This window comes from Haliotis rubra, unplaced genomic scaffold (genome assembly GCF_003918875.1).
Source record: "Haliotis rubra isolate DU_JTF1 unplaced genomic scaffold, ASM391887v1 Scf1128, whole genome shotgun sequence".
Classification (NCBI taxonomy): Eukaryota; Metazoa; Mollusca; class Gastropoda; order Lepetellida; family Haliotidae; genus Haliotis; species Haliotis rubra.
Window position 1 is genome coordinate 41,803 of NW_025765035.1, and position 6,219 is coordinate 48,021.

Genomic DNA, 6,219 nt, shown 5'->3' on the forward strand with positions numbered 1-6,219 from the left:
GGAACAAAGATGCTTACATCACCACATACTATCACTATGTACCCATCCATTCTCAATCCTGGAAGTATTTCCGATTAGCAGTTGACAGTCACTGCTACAAATTTCTAGTTCTACCCTTCAGGATGTCATTTGCTCTATATACTCAGATTGCATCTCCAGAAACCACACATCCACCTGGTATGGCTACATAGGTTAATAGAGGACTTTCTATTGACGGGAATCTTCCAACTGTCTCGCCTCATCTTCTTAGCACATTCTACCAAATCGGAAATCAAGACATTTATATTAGCTCATAGTTCCCAGTGTCCTCTGAAGGTTACCTGAAATATGTAGAGCTGATCTCTGATGTGGCAGAGCAATCATACCTTACACCACATTAGTGGATATCCTTACGAAGGAACCTTTTGATTTAAACAAATTTATTCATTATGAGTAATAAAAAGGATTGGCAAACAAGGCAAAGGCTTATCTTATGCCGCTACAATACAACAGCATTTTATTATGTACATATGTATGACGTTTCAACAGTTACATTGAATTTGATGAATGAAATAAATTCATTTACAGTAGGTTTACAGTTATGTATTACATTGTGTTTCAGTACATTACTTCTTAAAACTTAAATCTACAAGATTTTTCAATAAAACAATGAACAGATTTAACAATTTTGCAAATTTTCAATTTCTGATGCTTGAATATTTCCATATCGGACCGATTTGAGATTGTATCCATTTCTATAAAAATACATATCATTTCTTAAATTATCATAATTTGGACACAGAAAGAAATAGTGTAAATTATCTTCACAAAATGCACCACAAGAACAAGATGGGTCATTAGATATATAAGGATTAACTTTGTGCGAGTTTAGATCGCTACATCCTAATCGAAGTCTACAGTGCATAATTTGACAGAATCTGCTTCCAAAATTTGGATCATAGGCAAATTTAATACCTGGGTTGTGTTAGATTTTATCCGTGAAAGATTTTGGAGATTGTTTTTGTTTAATATCATCTGGTAAAAGGTTCCAAAGTTCTACAGTGCTTGGTGAGAAAGAATTACTGTAGAATGTTGTTCTTGAAGGAACGTTTTGTAAATTTGTTGAAATTCTCAAATCATAGGAAATATTTGCAGATACGGGTTTTGGAACCATATTACATAACTAGCTAGGTGCTTTATTGTGTATCATTTTATGAAAACTATTTAACTTTTGTAGACGTCTTCTTTCAGCTAGAGGTAGGAGTTTCTTCATACAATTTATTATGGCCTGTACCGCGTGTTGCCCCACATGTAGTTCTCAAAGCATCAAGTTGTAATGTTTCTAACTTGTTTTTATGATTCGTTGTACAGTTGTCCCATATGTGGCTGCAGTAATCAAACAAGGGTAATATGAAGGGTTTATACATGATTTTAAGAGTGTTTCTTGATAAACGATATTTAAAACTTCTCAAGCAGTTTGTCATCGGTGAAACCCTATCTATAATGCTATTTATTTGTGAGGTCCAATTTCCATCTGATTCTAAATGTTTATGTTTATTTACCTCTTTAATAGGGATACCTTGCATTGATAACTGGGGTTTTAAACATGGTAAAAGTTTCTTGCTAAATTGTATACTTTCTGGGGTTTTGGATTAAACTTAACTTGCCAATTTTTAGACCATTGTGATATTCTTTCTAAATTGTCGTTTAAGCGCATAGCTGATACACTTGGATCATCTTTGAAAACATAAAGTGACGTATCATCAGCAAATAGTCTAATATTACAGTCTATACCATCTACAAGATCATTAATGTATATCGGAAATAACAGTGGTCCTAACACTGATCCCTGAGGGACACCTGCTAGTACAGGCTTATATTCTGAATTAAATCCATTTATAACTTTCTGTACTCTGTCATGAAGATAACTATCAAACCATTTTAGTAGCCTACCACCTATTCCAACAGAACGTAATTTATTCAAAAGTCCCTTATGCCATACCTTATCAAAGGCTTTGCTGATATCGCAGAATACAGCCCTTACCTCCCTACCCTTATCAAGTGAACTTGAAATAAAATCATATAAATATATTAACTGATAACTAGTCGAATCTCCAGAGGTGAAACCAGATTGCATCTCACTTATGATATCGTTGTCTTTGAAGAAATTATAAACATATTTATGTACACATTGTTCAAATACTTTTGATACACTTGTCAGTGCTACAGGTCTATAGTTACTACAGTCATCAATGTTACCTTTCTTGTGGATGGGAATTACTGATGCTTTTTTCCATATTTCAGGGAAGGTAGAGGTCTGAAGGGATTGGTTGAAAATCTTCATGCGGGGATATGACAAATTTCTTGCATTTAGTTTAAGAAATCTATTCCCAATACCATCAGGCCCGGTTGCCTTTCTATTGTTGAGGGAAAGGAGAATATCTCTAACATCTGCTAGGTTTAGTTCTATAGAGGATGAACAGTTTTCATTTATCATATTAGGAATAGGGGGAGAGGGTTCCGGGTCTTCAACAGAGGCCTTGGCGATGAAAAAATCATTTAATACGTTTGCTATAGATATTGGATCATCATAGATTATATTTTGATGCGAGATCGGTGGAAAACTTGTCATTTTATGTTTTTTTATTCAAATAAGTTTTCATCAAGTACCACCAAGTCTTATTATCACAATGCTAATTGATAATGCCGTCTAATTTCAAATAAATGATTTTCCTTTGCCTTTCTGACTGCAGACACCACAACACATTCACTCACCAATCACACTTACAAGCTTCAAATACTTACATTCAGTTTAAGTTCAATTCCATTCAGCCTATATTTTTCATTAGGGAACAAGAAGAAAGAATTCAGAAAATCATTTAAAATTTGCAAAATCATGATATAACATCCACGTTTTATAAAACTTATCTTGTTCACTTTTACTGAAGGATATATTTTTTTCAATAAAATACCTATCTTGTAAATAATGTCTAAAATGTTTAAAACTAAGAGTAGTTTTTAATACCTTACATTTATATATGAAGAATTTAGCTAACAACAATATTAAATCAAACACATCATCAGTATATACATTTGTTCTCATTCCAAACACAATAAGTTGCAGGTCCAATTTCATGTTGTGAACATGTTGACATTTATCATTCAATAATTCTAGAAAACATTTCCAAAAAGTTTGCACATGTTCACAATACCAAAACAAGTGGGAGATTGTTTCAACCTCACATTGACACACGGTACATAAGTTGCTTTCAGCTAAGTTGATCTTAAATAGAAATGAATTGGTTGCGAGAATGCTATGTATAATCCTGAACTGAAACCATTGAAGTTTAGTATCCCTTGTAGTCTTTAAAGGTTTTATAAATATTTTTTCCCATTCAAGTTCAGCAAGCATACAATCCTCCCACTCATTCATGAATTTTAAGTTTACATCAGATGCAGTCAAAACATAGTAATAACACTTGGCTCCCTTCTTAACAGACATCAAGTTTCGATTAACTGTATTACCATCTAACTGCTCAAAAGAAGTAGGTTTCATTATCTTTAACTTAGTTTGATAAGTTTTAATAGCCATGATAAGACCATTATAATGGAGAAAATTTATGTCAAGTTCAAAAGTGTTCTGAAATTCCTCGAGTAGGATATGTTCCGTCTAAATTGGTAAAATCACGAATCTGACTAACACCTCTCTCAAACCAAGCAGAACAAAAAAAATAACTTCTTTTTCTGACTGTTGATACCACAACACAATTCCCGTAATTTTCTAAAAGCTTCCCAATCAGATTGAAGATTAAGTCGTTTTGCAAGCTTGTGTTTATGATATCGTTTGCGTATCAAACTACGTATTTCGGCATTCATCCATGGCTTATCTTTACTTCTAACCGATATAGTTTTATTTGGAATAAATTTGTCCATAACATGTAAGAGAAATTTACTCATTCTCATAACTAATAAATCAGTGTCAGGAATGTTAAGAAGAGCTTCCCAGTTATAGCTATGCAAATATGAATTTAAATGGTCTATGTTACGTAGTGAATAATTGTATATCTTCCTTGTGAAACTTGTATCGAAAGATTAGGATTTTTTAAGGCTAACAAACACGGGACAATGGTCACTACAAACAGGAACGTATTGTCCATACAAGATATGATGTCCAAGGGAAGACCTCAACTTCAACCCATTCAAGCTTGGAAGGAGAACACTGTGAAGTCACCAAAGGTGGACAGCCAAGTACTTTTCCTGCCATCTGGAGGTTTTCACATGGTATAAGTGCCGTGATAATGTTATGAAGTACATTCCGTCAGAGCAGAGCACCACCTGTTTACAGTCGCCTCTAACTTAGGATGGGAGGCCCAAATGGACAACTAAACTGTATTCAGGAGGCATTCCACATCAATTGCCAAAACATTGCTTTCCGCTTTCCGCAGGCAACGCCACAGTAGTAGAGTGAGTGAGTTAAGTTTTTCGCTGCTTTTAGCAATATTCCAGCAATATCATGGCGGGGGACTCCAGAAATGGGCTTCACACATTGTAGCCTTGTGGGTAATCAAACCCGGGCCTTCCCCGTGACAAGTGAACGCTTTAACCACTAGGCTTACCACACACATGCACACACACAAGCACACAAGTAGAGACAAAGGAAACCAGGTCTATTGGTTTAGTCACATCTGTAATGTAACCCTTGGATTTTTTTATCATTTGCGGATTTTCAGGATTTCACCTGAATATTATTTAGTTAAACTCTAGCTATATTTTTTAATAGACTTGATTTTAAACTGAAATTCTTCAAAGGCATTCAGAAGTTGGTGTAGTAATACAAGACAAATCTTATGGATAACAACTTCTTGATTTATTTTCTGGGCTTGTTCTTGCCCCTTCTTCAGGTGGATAATGGTGATAGTGAACAGTACAGTATATATATAGATGTACAGGAAGCCAGATATGTACATTCAGTATATACAAGGGGAAAAGGAGGTATAATTAAGTATGTACAAACAATGCAGTGAGATCAAAGAGCAGAATACAATGGTAGGGTATGTTTTTACAATAAGGTCAAGGGTGTGTTTACATAGCAGAGTGTTTTAAGCAGATTGAGTTTGAGAGTCTAGGATTTCTGGGTGATCAACCAGGCGCTGGGAAGGTAAACCCCTTGATCTCTGTCAAGTTTGCCAGCCCTATTAGATGTTTTCAGAGTCACAATTGTAGCCAAAAATGATACCATTTTTTATTTTGACTACGTCAGAGAGATCAGATCTTCCAAGTCCCCCCACCTATCAGTAAATTTGGTGTTCTTTCTTTGTGACGTAAGGTGATTTAGACAACGAACGCGAATACATGTATTAAAGATTTCCAAATCCCCATATTTCGCTAAACTAAAGAACTTATACAACCATAACGTCAAAAACGCGCAGTTAACACCCAACTGATAAATTGGGTGTCCCCTTTTGCATAGAATGTAAATGCATTACTTTATTAGCTGTTCCGATAAACTTTGCTTCCTAATAGTAAATTTGAGATTTCTTTGCAAAAGACCGCCAAGGTATTTATAGGATTTCACCTTTCCAAAAGTATATCCAAAACTGTAATTGTTTCTGTAATCACTTTTGGATCCGCCAAATATTATTACTTTACTCTTCGAAATACTGATCTTAATCAGGTTTCACAATATCTGTAAAACGAACGTGTCTGCAGATACAACGTATTTTATATTTGGCGTCAACAGTTCTTAATCTTCATGCATTTATGCAAACAGTTATGACATTTTCTGTTTGTTTAAAACATTCATTTAGTTTAAACTCAACTCTATCACAAGAGTCTTCCATGAGTGTGACCCGTGAGGGTCCGGGTTAGCATGAACCTTCAGTAACCCATGCTTGTCGTAAGAGGCGACTAACGGGATCCGGTGGTCTGCCTCGCTGGCTTGGTTGACACATGATCGGTTCCCAATTGTGCAGATCGATGCTCATGCTGTTGATCACTGGATTGTCTGGTCCAGACTCGATTATTTACAGACCGCCGCCATATAGCTGGAATATTGCTGAATGCAGCGTAAAACTAACTCACTCACTTCCATGAGTGGTGTTTCAAGGTCATTTGGGAACAGTGCAAATAAGACCTGTGACAAGGTTTCTCCTTATCGTACACCTGACTTACATGGGTAAAAGATCGTAAAATAGTCATTGCGTGAGATACATGTAACATGTTATGTTTGGGATTACACTT